The 18,507-nt window shown below is 36.1% G+C and overlaps 1 long non-coding RNA gene across 1 annotated transcript; it reads right to left on the minus strand.

Moving 5' to 3' along the window:
* Positions 1–645: 645 nt before the first annotated feature.
* On the minus strand, positions 646–2,011 carry LOC143577100 (uncharacterized). The gene is made up of 3 exons (XR_013143060.1): positions 1,566–2,011; positions 836–1,003; positions 646–738 (listed from the first exon to the last, which is right to left on the minus strand). It is a non-coding gene; the product is annotated as an uncharacterized LOC143577100 (long non-coding RNA).
* Positions 2,012–18,507: the final 16,496 nt, after the last annotated feature.

The following is an 18,507-nucleotide window of genomic DNA, read 5'->3' on the forward strand; positions in this document are numbered from 1 at the left end:
TATTATTAGGCTAGCACATTGGTTCAGATAATAATTAGTTTTATAATTAGAGTTGCGGCTACATGTGACAATTCCAACATATTATATTCCCTACTAATCTACATAAGTTACGGTGTTACACGATATAGTGTTTTACTTCTTTTACAAAGTAGAATAAATGATTCATCTAACTTTTAGAGGAACTTGATAAACATAACCACTAGAGCAATTGTTATTTAACATCACAATATACACACCACACCCTACACAATATCATAATAAATTAATACAAAAAAATTATATTGTATTCGAGTTTACTTTTGAATAACGAAATTAGTACTTGAACCAAAATTGCGTAAGGGTTAATTGTTGATCATGGAGGATGGAGCTTGGTTACATCCATCGTTATCTGGTAAAGGCGTTCTAGGACCCTAAAAACATGCAAAAAGAAGCAAAAACATCTTGAGCAGTTCAGTAATATATACACAGGGGAAAATGGAATCAAAGAACATATTTCATTTACCTTATGTCGTGTCTTCCAACATTATCTAACACATGCTCAAAGCTGGTTATAGAATGAGATCAAAAAACCCTAATCAAGCCTCCTTTTGGGTTTATGCACCAAGTGAGGTGCACTAGACGGTCCAAAGTTAGATTGACGTATCATCTAAGTGTTACCAAAGTTGCTATTGATTCAGTTTGAAATGTTCCCTCTTAGTATTTCCAAAATCTTGCCTAGCTTACGAGCATCACGATCTACTGCAAGCGTTATATGGGTAAAGGTGTTTACAAGAAGTGTTTCTATTATGAACAATAAGTAATTAATTGTTCTACTAAAGTAAATATTATCACTAACCTGTATGAACACTTGCGCCAATACTGTTTTTTTTTATTTCAAGGGATCGATAATATTAACAACGTTATCGCCGAAAGGTAGTAAGGATAAGTTAACAGGATCTTTAATACTAACACCAAATCTATTCCACTCGAATTTGCTGTAGTATTCTAAGAACCTGTAAAGAACCTAAAATATGGCAAAAAAAAAATTTTATTAACCGTGACCTTATATAAAGCGAGAACTTAAAAACTGAATTTCATGCTTTTAATAGCATGGAGGTTGGCAAAAAAAAAATGATCTCTCAACTTTAAAAAATCTTCTAATCTACTCACATTCTTAATTTATGATTTACCATATTAGTCAAGTGAAAATGCTAGGATTTTTAAAAACACACTAAAACTAAATTTAATGACTCACAAGGGTATTGATGTATATGGTGTACATTTAGGTGGAGATTTAAATAAGTGTATACATAGGTTTTCCGTTCTAAAAAAGACTTTATTTAATAATAAAGTTAATATCGATTTCTATTTGTAATTTCTTTTTCCAAATTTCATCGGCTATGAACAAATGGATCATAAGTCTGTAGAACAGACAGAGTTTTATGAAATAAGCATGGAAAATTCTTATAATATGTAGAAAAACGCTTTAGCGTCAAACTGATTGAGAAGAGATGAACAAACAAGCCACCCTAACAACATACTAAGAGGGAGTAGAAATGAAATGACATAATTGTAAATAACATTACCATATCCATTTATGCTATGAACAATTATCATGTTATGAGAGTTTATGTGTTATTCGCTACCCTTCATCATGAAACTGATTACAAGTAAGCCTATTATATTCATGAAAAAAGAAATCAAAAGCCTTTAATTAAATCAAAACAGATATGTCTCATAATAATAACTCCAAACAGATTACAAAAACAAAAGGAACGAAACAAGAACTAAAGAATGCTTACAATGGGATGATATTTCTTTCCTCTAACATTGTCAACAAAGCGTTACTATTTAGGGTTGTAGATGGCGGCAGCGGCTGTAGTGCTAATAAATTATTGAAAGGAGAATTAGATTTTCGATTATGTGTGAAATATTGTGTTATATTTTATAGTTTCTTTATGGGCCACTAAAGAAAACTTGTCTTCTTTCTGGCCTACACGGTCTTTCCTCACTAAAACTAAAAACTATAAAATGTACAAAAACTTAAAAAGTGTCGTTCCGGGATTTGAACGAAGATCTAGAGATATACATTGTAGAATACTTCTAATTAAAACCATCGAATAATAAATTTTATAACAATATCTCATTACATTGTTATTTTTTAAATGAGATCCACATTCGTATGTACTTATACGTGTGTATACATGTTATGTATTATATAAGTATCTATAAACAAACAAATAAACCTAGAAAAGCAAAGATGTGTGTATGTATATACAAAGAAATACCATGGATCAATAAGGAACAATAACATGATTGTTAGTAAGAAGATACTCCAGGAAACCATTATCTTTTTTAGATTTATTTAATCAAATCCCGTCAACATTTTATATGAAAATACATAAATGGATTTTAATGTATTCGATTCCAAATTTGTAGAATTGTGCTTTTAATTTCTTAAACATGGCGAAAAGGTATTCAGTTGTTCTGTCACACTCGTTGAAGAAAAATTACAAGGTTTGACGAATATGGTTTGAAACAACATTTGTAAGGTCCCAAACCCGAGCATCCTACTTTAGTTGGACTTGTTCATGAAAAATGTCTAACAACATTTATTAACCATTACAAATTACAGCAAAAATTAAAAACTTTAAATTTAACTTCTTTATCTAATATCATTTTCAATATAGATAGGCTCGTACGCACTTCAGGCTTCCCACGCCATCTGCAATACCTGCATACATACTAAAAGTCAGTTACACGTTGAGTGAGTTATAGTTTACATAATCATTAGGTTACTCTTCAACATACAGTATAAATCATAATTCATTACAACTTACAAACATTCTTTCATAACTTAACATTACGCTTTCATTCTTTACTTGTTCCTATATCATTTATGCTTGCTCATAGCCGAGCCTTATATGCTTACTCAAAACTGAGCCGTTAGGTGTGGCGGAGGTCAGGCAGTTAGGGGGCGGTGGTCAGGTGGTGGCTGTGTGTCGACGGTGGCAACAACAATGGTGATGGTGTTTTGTTAAGAATATAGTGAAATAGGAATGTAATGGGAAGGGGGGGGGGGGGAAGTTTGGGAGGAATGATTTTGATAGAATGATATTTCTTGAGTAATCGTTGATTTCATTCCATTTACCAACCAAATCACTTTCTCATTCCCTCATAGTGAGTTAGTAACTCATTCCATTCCTCACATTATTTCTACACACCAATTGACTATAATACTAGAACAATTGTGGCTATGAAAGTTGCATACACGTCATTGCATTGGGTAGGGGTGTTCTTCGTGTTCGTTTTTCGGGTTTTGGGTTTTTCGTGTCGGGTTCTTCAGTTTCAAAGTTTTAAATGTTGACCCAAAACCCAACTCAAATCTCTCACGGGTTTTTCGGGTTCTGGTTTATTCGGGTTGGGTTAATCGGGTTTCGAGTATCCTAGAAAAATGAACACACAAAACCAAAAAAAATTAAAAAGTACAATGCTAAATTAAAACAACATATTCTTCTTTGCTTATAACACAAATAATCAAATAATAAACTAATCTAGCTTGATAAAACAATTCAAAAGAAGAGCAAAACTAACTCGACCATAATCGTATTCAATCGAGCATGATTTGGTTGCTCGATTATGGTTGTTATTAGTAATAAATGGAAACAAAATTAATAATAAGCAATCGATCCATAATAGTTAGAATGACAACAGTTGATTAGAGCCAGATTTTAATAACTTTAGTTGGCAAGACTTAACCTAGTATACTTAAAAATATATTTAATTTCAGAACTAAAAGTTTATTTGGGTTGACCCAAAGCTTATAAATCAAACCCAAGAGCCAACCCGAATTACTTCAGTTCAGGTTCGGGTTAGTTTTTTCTAGGGTTCGGGTTATTCGAGTCGGGTTAGTTTGGTTTCGAGTACAAGTTTTTTTGGGTTGGGCTTCTGGTAAAAGTGTCAGCCCTAGCCTTGAATACTATGAGATAATTACTTCACATTTATATTTTTATTATTGTGAAAAAGTTTACTTGATACTTAATAGTTGTTGACAATATATTTAATTAGTTGTTGACAACTAATAAAATAAGCAATCGATCCATAATAGTTAGAATGACAACAGTTGATTAGAGCCAGATTTTAATAAGTTTAGTTGGCAAGACTTAACCTAGTATACTTAAAAATATATTTAATTTCAGAACTAAAAGTTTATTTGGGTTGACCCAAAGCTTATAAATCAAACCCAAGAGCCAACCCGAATTACTTCAGTTCAGGTTCGGGTTAGTTTTTTCTAGGGTTCGGGTTATTCGAGTCGGGTTAGTTTGGTTTCGAGTACAAGTTTTTTTGGGTTGGGCTTCTGGTAAAAGTGTCAGCCCTAGCCTTGAATACTATGAGATAATTACTTCACATTTATATTTTTATTATTGTGAAAAAGTTTACTTGATACTTAATAGTTGTTGACAATATATTTAATTAGTTGTTGACAACTAATTAAATAAGCAATCGATCCATAATAGTTAGAATGACAACAGTTGATTAGAGCCAGATTTTAATAACTTTAGTTGGCAAGACTTAACCTATTATACTTAAAAATATATTTAATTTCAGAACTAAAAGTTTATTTGGGTTGACCCAAAGCTTATAAATCAAACCCAAGAGCCAACCCGAATTACTTCAGTTCAGGTTCGGGTTAGTTTTTTCTAGGGTTCGGGTTATTCGAGTCGGGTTAGTTTGGTTTCGAGTACAAGTTTTTTTGGGTTGGGCTTCTGGTAAAAGTGTCAGCCCTAGCCTTGAATACTATGAGATAATTACTTCACATTTATATTTTTATTATTGTGAAAAAGTTTACTTGATACTTAATAGTTGTTGACAATATATTTAATTAGTTGTTGACAACTAATTAAATAAGCAATCGATCCATAATAGTTAGAATGACAACAGTTGATTAGAGCCAGATTTTAATAACTTTAGTTGGCAAGACTTAACCTAGTATACTTAAAAATATATTTAATTTCAGAACTAAAAGTTTATTTGGGTTGACCCAAAGCTTATAAATCAAACCCAAGAGCCAACCCGAATTACTTCAGTTCAGGTTCGGGTTAGTTTTTTCTAGGGTTCGGGTTATTCGAGTCGGGTTAGTTTGGTTTCGAGTACAAGTTTTTTTGGGTTGGGCTTCTGGTAAAAGTGTCAGCCCTAGCCTTGAATACTATGAGATAATTACTTCACATTTATATTTTTATTATTGTGAAAAAGTTTACTTGATACTTAATAGTTGTTGACAATATATTTAATTAGTTGTTGACAACTAATTAAATAAGCAATCGATCCATAATAGTTAGAATGACAACAGTTGATTAGACCCAGATTTTAATAACTTTAGTTGGCAAGACTTAACCTAGTATACTTAAAAATATATTTAATTTCAGAACTAAAAGTTTATTTGGGTTGACCCAAAGCTTATAAATCAAACCCAAGAGCCAACCCGAATTACTTCAGTTCAGGTTCGGGTTAGTTTTTTCTAGGGTTCGGGTTATTCGAGTCGGGTTAGTTTGGTTTCGAGTACAAGTTTTTTTGGGTTGGGCTTCTGGTAAAAGTGTCAGCCCTAGCCTTGAATACTATGAGATAATTACTTCACATTTATATTTTTATTATTGTGAAAAAGTTTACTTGATACTTAATAGTTGTTGACAATATTAGGAGATATATTACATCACATTTATTTGATTTTATATTATTAGGTGATAGTTTAATTTACATTTATTTGTTTTTAGATGCATTATATGAAGATAGTTAACATTTATTAGATTTTTATGTTCTTTTAATCCAGACTCTAATACTTCAACAACTATATAGCCTAGGCCTAGGTCTAGAGGTGGGAAAATAAACCGGTTAATCAAACCGACCCGAAAATCAAGCCAAAACAGAACCGGTTTAGAACCGATTATGTAGAAACCAGTTTGGAACCGGTTGAAACCGTAGGTTCAGAACCAATTGAAACCGTAGGTTCGGAACCGGTATGTTATTTTCTCCACCAAAACCGGTTAACCCAATCGATACCGGTCAAACCCCGAACCGAAACCAATCAAACCCCGAACCGAAACCGATCAAAGCCCGAATTGAAACCGATCATAACATTGTAAGAAGCTGGTTTCAACCCGAACAGAAACCGATTACAAACCGGTTTTGACTTTTACTGATCAAACCTAATCGGTTTCAACCCAAACCGGTTTTAAGTTTTAAACTGGTTTGTGCACCTCTACCTATGCCTATGCGAGTTGCATAGACACTTCACTGCAAATAGACACGTCAGTACAGCATCGATGTTGTGGCATCATTTGTGGTGTTGTTATATAGGACGGGGTCTCGATTAAATTATGTTAAATGGTGTAACACGTTTATATGTGATATGAATTATGTTATGCTAAACTATTATATGAAACTCGTTATTCTATAATATGATATTATTAGAGATGTCAATGGGCCGGGTTTAGGTATTACCCAAACTCGTTGGGTATTTATCGAGTAATTGCCCGTTGGGTTTAGGGTTTTCCCATCGGGTTTCAGATTTCATATCGAGTTTAGACAAAAAAAATCATCGGGTATACCATAAGCAATCTAACATCATATTTAACTAAGAAGTATGAGAATATTTAGACAAATACTATAAGAAATATTTTAAGATTTTACCACACCATTCAACATTATGAGGGCGTATATATGTACCGTATAGAATATGAATAATTGATCAATAATATATTTAGAATATAAAATATCTATATTTATTATATATATATATATATGTATATATATATATATTAGAATGATTGTTTTTCATATTGTAACCTCCCGTTTTCGGTTAATAAAATAATAATATTAATTATTATTGAGTTGGGCTTGTATTGGGTTGAGCAAGTAATAATATGGGTGATGGATTTGGATTAATAAGGAAGAAAGATCATGGGCTTAAGCCCATGGTCCTTAATATATAAACTATTATTATATATTAATCCATTCATTTCACCTATTCCACACACCATCCAAAAACACACACTTCAGCTCTCCCTCTTTCTCTAAGCCGAGCCCAAGAAGGAAACCGAGCTTTTACCCGAGGTAATGATAGTATGATTGTATATAGATTCAAACCCGTTAGATCTAGTCGCGAAACGTTGAACCGACACCCTCAACCATTAAAGTCACGAGGTCCGGATGGAATCGGCTATAAACCGATAGAAAGACGAGCTTAGGGGTCACCCTAGCTCGGATCCAGATCGAACGGGATGAAAACGGTGAAAAATGGTGGAAAAACGAGTGAGATCTCGCTTTTCCAACGAGATCCTGGTTTTCCGGCGATAACGGCGCCGGAAAGGGCTATGCCCTAAAAGAAGATTGAATACGATTATGGTCGAGTCAGTTTGGGTTCGGGTTAGATGCATTATATGAAGATAGTTAACATTTATTATATTTTTATGATCTTTTAATCCGGGCTCTAATACATCAACAACTATATGGCCTAGGCCTATGTATAGAGGCGGGCAAATAAACCGGTTAATCAAACCGACCCGAAAATCAAACAAAAAAAAAACCGGTTTAGAACCGATTATGTAAAAACCAGTTTGGAACCGATTGAAACCGTAGGTTCGGAACCGATTGAAACCGTAGGTTCGGAACCGGTATGTTATTTTCTCCACCAAAACCGGTCAAACGCCGAACCGAAACCGATCAAAGCCCGAATTGAAACCGATCATAACATTGTAAGAAGCTGGTTTCAACCCGAACAGAAACCGATTACAAACCGGTTTTGACTTTTGCTGATCAAACCGAACCGGTTTTAACCCAAACCGGTTTGTGCACCTTTACCTATGCCTATGCGAGTTGCATAGACACTTCACTGCAAATAGACACGTCACTACTGCATCAATGTTGTGGCATCGTTTGTGGTTTTGTTATATAGGACGGGGTCTCGATTAAATTATGTTAAATGGTGTAACACGTTTATATGTGATATGAATTATGTTATGCTAAACTATTATATGAAACTCGTTATTCTATAATATGATATTATTAGAGATGTCAATGGGTCAGGTTTAGGTATTTCCAAACCTAAAACCAGTCATCCAAACTCGTCGGGTATTTATCGAGTAATTGCCCGTTGGGTTTCGGGTTTTCCCATCGGGTTTCGGATTTCCTATCGAGTTTAGACAAAAAAACAAATCATCGGGTATACCATAAGAAATCTAACATCATATTTAACTAAGTAGTATGAGAATATTTAGACAAATAAAATAAGAAATATTTTAAGATTTTACCACACCATTCAACATTACGAGGGCGTAATGAATAATTGATCCATAACATATTTAGAATATAAAATATGTATACTTATTATATACATATACATATATATATATATTAAAATGATTGTTTTTCATATTGTAACCTCCCGTTTTCCTGTTTTGGTAAATAAAATAATAATATTAATTATTATTGAGTTGGGCTTGTATTGGGTTGAGCAAGTAATAATATGGGTGATGGATTTGGATTAATAAGGAAAAAAGACCATGGTCTTAATCCCATGGTCCATAATATATAAACTATTATTATATATTAATCCATTCATTTCACCCATTCCACACACAATCCAAAAACACACACTTAAGCTCTCCCTCTTTCTCTAAGCCGAGCCCAAGAAGGAAACCGAGCTTTTATCCGAGGTAATGATAGTATGATTGTATATAGGTTCAAACCCGTTAGATCTAGTCGCGAAACGATGAACCGACACCCTCAACCATTAAAGCCACGAGGTTCGGATAGAGTCGGGTATAGAAATATGAGCTTAGGGGTCACCCTAGCTCGGATTCAGATCAAACGGGATGAAAACGGTGAAAAATGGTGGAAAAAAAGAGTGAGATCTCGCTTTTCCAGCGAGATCCCGGTTTTCCGGCGATGACGGCGCCGGAAAGGCGACACCGACGATTAGGGGAATGTTTGGAAAGGACGTCTGACATTTGTCAGATGCCCTAAACCCTAGGCGCGTGTATGCCTATTCGTTAAGGAACAGCAACGAACGAACTACATTCGTTAAGTCATTCGTTACGGAGAACCAACGAAGGAGCCCTCATTCGTTAGGCTCATTCGTTAGGCCATTCGTTGAGTGAACCAAACGAATGAATCTCATTCTTTATAAAGGTCCATTCTTCATAAGTGGCCATTCGTTAAGAGGTAACGAATGAGTCCATTCGTTATGAAAGAACACATTCGTTAAGAAGTAACGAAAGAGTCCATTCGTTATGAAAGAACACATTCGTTAAGAAGTAACAAAATAGTCCATTTGTTATGAAAGAACACATTCATTAAGAAGCAAGGAATGAGCCCTATGTAACATCCTACTTTCAATAAGAAATAATAAAATAAATATCTTTATTTTATAGTGTGTCGTTTATCGGTTTAGATAAAAAACTGTAAAAGGTTGGACTTGGACTTTAAAAGATGGAATAAGAGATGGAATGGGCCTTAGGTCCATGGGCTTAAGGGAGTATAAATACCCCTTAATCCCTAATCCTTTCCATTTTTATCTATCTCTACACCATAGCCTACACTTTGAAAAACACACACAAACACCATCCTATATCCCGAACCAATATCCGAAGGTGAAAACCCTAGCTTGTTGCTGCTGGAACGTCGTAACGAGCCAAACCTACATCGAGACTAGATCGTGTTCGTAAACCGACTCGTTTAAGGTTCGTTTATATCTAGAAATCGTTCATTTAGGTCCAGATTCGTTTAGGTAATCCTAGATCTGTATGAATGTGAGGAAAACGAATCAAACGAACTAATCCACAGTGTAATCCATTACAGTTTGATAGGTTAATCGTTAGTCTAAGAACCGTATATAAACGTGAATTAAATACCCCATTAAACGCGAATGTTTGGATGTTTGGGTGGTTAGGGTTTGTAGGCGCTGCTAATCCGAGTTCAATTATACCAAATTCGTGTTATTTCATTGAGATTTGAGGTCCAATTGTAGATCTGATAAAGGTTTACTGCGTATGTTTTTATCAATTTTGACTTTGACCCCTTTAGTCAAAGTTGGATAAGAACAGGTGCTCATTCTTTATGATAAACGAATCACCAGTAATTCGTTACGCGGACATAACGAATGTGAATCATTCATGCGACTTAATAACAAATGAACCTTTAATTCGTTATCTATCCATTCGTTATATTAAAATAACGAATCAGGTCACGTCAACGAATTAGACTAACGAACTAGGATAACGAACCATACTATGTTAAGATAACGAAATAGGTGATTCGTTACTCACCATTCACTATGTTAAGATAACGAACCAGAATAATGAATCAGATTATGTAAAATAACGAATCAGTCAACGAATCAGGCTTAATTCGTTATAGAAAACGAGTTAGCGAATTAGATGATAATTTAAAATCCTAATAGAAAATGTGTTAACCCCAGCTAGGGGCTCTGCCCCTTGGACCTCGCTAGGGGCTGCCGCCCCTAGAACCCTGCTGCCAGGGGAGCTGCCCCCGAACCCTCGTTTGTTGAGGGTAATAATTAAACTAGAAACACGATATGGTTAGTGATATTTAAATTGATACGTATAATTGTTATACAGTTAGTCGTGCTCAACTCAAGAAATGAATAACTATAAAAGGTGAACGTAACCGAGTTTAGGTGAGTTTCTAGCCCCACTTCCATATTATGTTTTCGGGGTTGTGTGCATACTCGATGTGATTAGTTAATACACTTACCTTAAGTGGTAAGTGTATGTCTTATATGATTTATGTATGAATGAATGCTTGATGATGCATGAACGATCTTCGGATATTGCATGTACCGTCAAGGGATAGTTTAAAGATATGATTGATATATATATATATATATATATATATATAAATGATGTATGTACGTATGGAAGTTATAATTATGAATGTAGAGAAAGGTATGGAAGGTATGGTTAGAAAAGGAACGGACCCTAATAATATCCGCGAATTTAGGGAACTGACCCTAATAATATCTGCGAATGTTTAGGGCGAGGTATATGCATATGTGTATGTATAAAAGGAAAGAAGGAAGGTATGATAGTATGAACGTACGAAGAAAGGTAAATAACTATGTATGTATATGTACCTTTGGGTGCGTATATATGAATGTGTATGGGTGTATTGTTTGTTACTTGATTAACTAGAACTCACTCAGCGTAGCTGACTTGTAGTATGCACGCAGGTGAGTAGGACAAGGCAGCTCGTTTGATGAGGACACATGGCATGGAATTAAATATACTGCCATCTCAAGGAAATGTTATGATGTTTTTAAAGACTATGCTTTATGTTTAAATAACGATGAATGTTTGTTAAGACAAGATTTGAAGGTGGTGTAATATATATTTTGGTTGAAGTTTTATATAACGCAAAAGTTTTAATTAACTCGGATTGTTAGAACTGTGTTTATGAGTAAATCCAACGTCCAATGTAGGGCACCGGCAACGGGGCCTTACACCCCATTCGCTAAGGAACTGGATAACGAATGAAGATTGTTGGGCTACACTTAATGGTTTATACTTAGTTGGGGTTAGTATTGGGTTTTGTATGTAAACCGAGATCCTTATGGATCTCAATGGGCTTTGGGCTTTTGTTGGGCTAGGTTGATTGGTTACTCTATATATAGATCTCATTTGTATAGGGTTTAGGCTGTTCGTTGAAGTGAGTTTTTGGCCGTCTATTAGACGTATATTGTAAGCAAGTGCTTAAGCACTAGACGTTAATAAGAACGTGTGTTTTGAAGCATTCCTTAGTGTTCTTCGTGTTTCTGGTAATTGTTCTTTAATCATCTTGTGTTGGATTCCGCACCAACATCAAGATCCATTGATATTATATTGAAAGATCCTCCACGGGACTTACAATTGGTATCAGAGCCTTAGACCTATTCAGGCTCGTTATTATGATATCAAGGATTCAAGATCTTAGTACCTTGGTAATTCAGTTGTTTGTCATGGCAAATTGTTGATCGGAGAAGAAGAGGGTGTATTTTTGGTGAAAGATTAGATTTGCCTTGGAAACAAATCAAATCTCATTCAATGCCTCACTCCATCAAGAACTGGACTCCATAATGGGGACCACCACTCGTGTGCCCCGTCTTCTTTATCACGAGGGGTTTAGCGAATGGAAGTTTCGATTCGAGAAGTATGTTAAGATGAAAGATGCCAAAATATGGAGAAGTATTGTTAGGGGACCTCAAAGAATCACTTATCAACGTGAGAACTCAACTGAAGTTATTGTGAAGCCTGTTTCTTTGTATGATGATGATGATCTTGCTAAAGTTGAGGAGGATGAAAAGGCACTCTCAACTTTAACTATGACACTCTCACCTGGAATTGCCCTGGGTTTTAGAGAACTGCAATCTGCTAAGGAGTTTTGGGAGGCGTTGATTGAGGTGTATGAAGGTAACGAAGACATGAAGAGAAGTTGCCAGGACCTGTTGCGACAGAAATTCAATATTTTTAATCATGTTCTGGTAGAGTCGTTGGAGACTCAGCTTCAAAGGTTCATAGCCCTGGTAACTGAGATGGGATCTACAAGCATTTATCCAGAAACTTCTGAAATAAACAACAAGTTGGTGAACTCATTGCCTAAAAGCTGGGATATGAATGTTGCTATTATTAAAAAGACTAAAGATCTCAACAAAATGTCTATCTCTGATATGATGGCTACTATCGAGGCATGTGACATGGATGACAAGCAACTTGCAATAAATCATGCAAACTCTTACAGTGCAGCTGGGTACAACGTTGCTTCCAACAACTCCCTTATCTCACAATACAGTTTCTCAATGTTCAAGACCACTCAGCAACTTCCACCTCAAGGAAATTTCCAGATGTTTAAAACCACTCAGGGCCAATCATTTTCCACTCCACCCCTAACCAGCTCCAGTATTCTTCACTAAGTCTGCTCAATCTCCAGCTGATAAGGGTAAACCTTCGTCATCTGGCGTTGCTTCTGGTCAGAACTCCAGTCAGATTCCCTCCATTTCGAAAGAAACTCAAGAGAACATAGCTCTAATGGCGGGATTCATGAATTACTATAATGTATTCCTAGCTGGAGATTTGGTTCAACATGTAGTTACTACTGAGCTCGATCAAATCCATCCTGATGATGTTGAAGAAATGGATATCTCTTAGCAAATCTCCATGGCAGTATTTCGGGCAAAGAAATTCACCGAGAAGACGGGAAGAAATAATTGGAATATGCCAAATAATCAGAAGGTGGGTTTCAACAAGGACACTCTGAGATGCTACAACTGTTACGAGCCAGGTCACTTTGCTCATGAATGCACCAACCCAGCAAAGGAGGGAAACACGGAAATAGCACTGGTTCCGGTGGGAAATGCTAGAGGAGAAGTTGGGGGTAGATCGGGAAATGGTGAGAGGGGTTTAGTTGCTCAACAATTCTCTTGGGCTGATCAGATGGTCGCTCTCAACATCAACAATCAGACCGCCAACTTTGCTCATGTCGAGGACACTGAGGAAGAAAATGTTACTGAGGAGCAAGTCAAGGAACTTCAATTTGCATTCATGGCCTTCACCTCTCCCGGATCATCTGAGGTAAGTTTTCAATCATGTTCTCAAGATTTCATTGATAAAATAAATTTATATAAGCTCCATAATGATAACTTGATTAGAGACATGGAAAGAGTAAATTCTGAAAACTTTAAACTTAAGAAAAATGAAAAAGCTTTCCTAGACAAAATAGAAGCACAGAAAAAGGACATCTCTAAGCTTTAGTCTGATTTCAGTATAAAAAGTTGTCACCACCTAGATGCCAAACTGAAAATCGCTAAACTAACTGCTAAACTGGAAGCCTCCAAGTTAAAAATTATGAATCTAACTAGTAAATTTGAAAGGGCTGAACTAGACTTTAAAAAATTCGATGGCCTAAAAGTAGTCGATTTAATGATTGAAAAGCAGTTATGGTGGAAAGAGAATGAAGGTGAGGGTATAGGATATAGTCAGATACCCCCACCATATAATGATAACTATACAGGTCTTCCTCTTACCAAAGAGCAAGAAGAGAAGGTTAAAGATATGAAGTATGGTAAACAAGCTAACAGTGAAAAGAATAATTCAGTAGAAACAATTGCGTCCACTTCAAAAGTGAACGATTCTAATGTGTTTGCCTCATGTGCAGAGAAAGTAATCGTTGAGGAATGGACTGATGAGGATGATGACTCCAGTGTTTCAATTAATAAAGACTTTAATTCTAATGTTTCTTCAAAACTACCTGTTTTAAATTCTGTTATTCCGACTGTTTGTGTGGGCTCTGGTTTTAAGAGCAAGGATTCTTGTGTGGTTGATTCTGTTAAGACTTTGAATTCTAATAATGATGTTCCTAATAAACTTAAAAATTCAAAAAAAATCAACAAGTATTCACCGCCTAAGTTTGTCAAAGAGGGATGCTCTAATGACAAACAGGGTGGTGAAAATTATGCTAAGCAAGCTGGTCCACACAATCGGTCCAGACAAGGAGTTGCCCAAAATGAGTTCTATGTAAAACGTCAAACTTGTTTCAACTGTGGCACTCCCGGTCATATTTGACGGGTGGTCCATGGGACAACCCTTAAATGATATAAAAGCCGTAAGAATTATGTTTTGAATAAGTTTATTTTGTGGAATTAGATAACTACGGTTTTGTTAGTGAATTGTAGGTTCAAAGATGGTTCCGGGGCTATTATGGTGGATACCGAGGCAACCGAATGGACCGAGAATGTGTGAGAGATTAAAAAATGAAGAAAATAAAGAGTTTTGGCTGAAGACCACCGTGACCCACGGTCCAACCGTGGGCCACGGTCCAAATAAAAAATTGAAACAGAAGCCACCGTACCGTGGCCTCTGACTGACACCATAGCCTCAACTGTGACCCACGGTTGAACCGTGGGCCACGGTGCACAGTCGTAACTGCTGTTTTATTATTGTTTATTACGCGTTTTGGCTAGACTTTTCATTATCTTTTCATCAAGAACTACCTAGGGGCGATTGGGAGAGAGCAAGAACGATATTTTGGTGATTCTAATCAATTGTTTGGGTTTATGATTTGCCTGATTAACCTAATCGATATGGTGATGATTCAGACAATGTGTGGCTAGTCATCTTTATGTTCTCTTCCAAAGTAAGGTTTTCAATTAGATACTTGTGAATCGTTTATGTTAATTGTGGGATATTCTTTTGATCTTATGAATATATTGTTTGGTGATTGTGAGTTTGTATTGTAATTGTTAGTATTGTTTGATTTCGTGTTCTTGACTATCCGTTCTTGGTGCCATAGGCAATCGAGATTTAGTAGAAGAGAATTAGGGTTGATAATACTAAACTGATTTTTGAGTGACAACCTTGCGTTTGTGTAATCCAAGTACTTAGTCTTCGTTTATCACAATCAATTGAATTTTCACAAAACTATATTCGTGTAGTTTGTTCCATAAATAAACGTTAACTTGATCTACATTGGAAACCTGAAATTGGGAAAGAGCATTGTTTCTCTTATTGTTTAATTGCTTAAGTTCTTTTTATTAATCAAAACCAAACAACCAAAATACTTGATTTTAATATTTGCATTTAGTTTAATTTAGATTAATTATCAAACTACTAAGTAACGCATATTCCACAAAACTCCCTGTGTTCGATACCCGCTTACCGCTATCTAATTAGTTGTATACGGTTTATTTTTGAGTGAGTCTTCGACCTCACGTCAATATTGCCAGGAACTATCCACATCGTCCATATGTTCCCCATTATGGATTCTATCATAGGAATATGCCTTATATGCCTTATAATACCTACGGGAAAATTTCAGGCACTACCCGGCTAATCCCTCTGACAATGTTCTAGATGATTGGAACAGACAAAAATTTGGGAGGTTTAGTCCTCATCAGACCAAACGCAACATGTTTCGTAAAGAGGGTAGAAAAGGTGTTTCGGTTCTCAGAACGAACACGAATTCGAAACCGAAACAAGTGAGACGGACAAAATCGTTTGTTTCTAACCCTCAAAAACCGGAGATCAAGTCATTCATTCGTACATTTAATGCTAAATCTTACAATGGTAGACATAAATGGTTGCCTAAATCTCCGGTAAAAGAAACTTTGAATTCTGTGTTAGACGATCATAAGGACATATCATGGCAACATGTGACAACTTTAGATGAGTCAGGGTCACCAGTGTAACTATGGACTGGGTACCAAAGTCTAACTAAACTCGCACATTGTGCAGGAACATCTATGGAGAAATATCATTAGACCTTGGTATGTTGATAGTGGTTGTTCCAGGCACATGAAAGGAGACATTTCCCAGCTACATGACATTCAAATCTTTAATGGTGGGTATGTGTCCTTTGTGGGAGGAGAAAAAGGGAAGATTACACAAAAGGGTACTATAAGTAACGATATTTTAAAATTCGAAAATGTCAATTTTGTTCCAGAGTTGAAGCACAATTTATTGAGTGTGTCACAAATCTGTGATAAAGGGTTTTCAACTCACTTTACTAAGAAAGAGTGTCTAATTTTGAAACCTGATATCATTATATGTGAAGACTGGACTCTTGTTCGATCACAAAGAAAAGATAATGCTTATGTGATCGACATGAACAAAAATGTTCATGATGAAATAACCTGTTTGTTTTCAAAAATGTCTGAACATAATGCCATGCTTTGGCATCGGCGTCTTGGTCATGCTAATATGAAAAACTTGAACCATCTTGCTAAGAATGATTTGGTGCGTGGTTTACCCGTTAAAGATTTTGTTACTCTTGAAAAATGTGTGGCGTGTGCCTTGGGTTAACATCATCGAAAAACTCATAGGCCAAAATTGATTAATTCCATTTCATCAGTTATTCAATTGCTTCATATGGATCTTTTCGGTCCAGTTCATGTTCTGAGTCTTTCTCGCAGTTCTTATTGCCTTGTCATTACTGATGACTACTCACGTTTTACTTGGGTGTTTTTCTTGTCAAATAAGAGTGAAACTGCATAATTGATCAATAGTTTTGTCGTGCTTATGGAAAATCAACTAAATTTGAAGCTGAAGGGAAATCGGTGTGACAATGGTACAGAATTCAAGAATGCCTCGTTGAATCATTTCTGCTCTGATAGGGGTGCTTCGTCAATACAGTTCCGCTCGGACACCTAGCAGAATGGTGTGGCTGAAATGAGAAACAGAACTCTTATCGAGGCGGCAAGGACCATTTTGTGTGATTCTAAATTGCCATTGTTCTTCTGGGCAGAAGCTATCAATACGGCCTGTTATGTTCAGATCGGGTGATAATAAACAAGTCTCAAATGAAAACTCCATATGAGATTGTCTATGATCATAAGCCTACTGTTGCACATTTCAGAGTGTTTGGTTGTTCGTGCACTCTACTGAATCTCGAGTCTACACCGAAATTCATGGCCAAAGCTGATGATTGTTACTTTGTTGGTTATGTGGGCCGTACTGTGTATAGGGTCTACAATAAGTCAACCACGCAGATTCAAGAGTCCTATGATGTTCGTTGGTTGGAAGAAAACAATACTGATGCTCATGTTGGTCCAGACTGGTTATTCGATTACAATGAACTCTTTAGACCGTTCAATGTGTTTTCGGTTATCAACACAGAATCTTCAGGTGGTGCTACAATGGATGCTGAGGAAGAAGACCCACATGCAATATCTCACATCTCTCCACTTTTGGATGATGATGTCACAGATTCACATGATGACAACTCACCCGCGTCCATTAGTCAATCGAAAGAAGTTCCAGAAGCTGAATATTCTCAAAATTCCTCTGAAAATATGACAACAGTTAAGGGGAAGAGTCCTATTCTTCAAACCTTCGAGAGCACCTTGTTTTCCAATGTCATTCCAAATGAATACGTTGCCAGCACTTCATACTCACACAGTACGACAACCACTGGATGGAAGAATCCCCTCACTGAAACTGATGAGAATTTATCAAACTTAACTCCCACTGGAGTTGTTCCCAAACAACCAATTCCGACAAGAACTCAACGAAATCATCCTATTGAGAATGTTATCGGTCCCCTAGAAACAGGTGTGTCCACCAGAAGTCAGACAGGATACATAAACAGTTGTTTTTTCTCGTGTTTCATTTCTCAGATTGAGCCGAAGTCGGTGGAAATGGGTCTCCAAGAACCAAGTTGGGTAGATGCTATGCATGAAGAGTTGAATCAGTTTGATAAATTAAAGGTATGGAGATTGGTTGAACTGCCAAAGGGAAAGAAAGCACTAGATACGAGATGGGTTTTCTGAAACAAGCAAGATGACACGGGGGTCAATGTCTGAAACAAGGAACGGTTGGTAGTTCGTGGTTTTCGTTAGGTTGAAGGGTTAGATTACACTGAAGTCTATGCTCCCGTTGCTAGACTTGAGGCCATCAGGATTTTTCTGGCTTATGCGTCATACATGGGTTTCATAGTATATCAGATGGATGTTAAGACCGCATTTCTGTACGGCGAGGTTAAAGAAGA

Source organism: Bidens hawaiensis, unplaced genomic scaffold (assembly GCF_021521415.1).
Source record: "Bidens hawaiensis isolate Kalapana, Puna unplaced genomic scaffold, B.hawaiensis_p1.1 tig00028462_1, whole genome shotgun sequence".
Taxonomy (NCBI): domain Eukaryota; kingdom Viridiplantae; phylum Streptophyta; class Magnoliopsida; order Asterales; family Asteraceae; genus Bidens; species Bidens hawaiensis.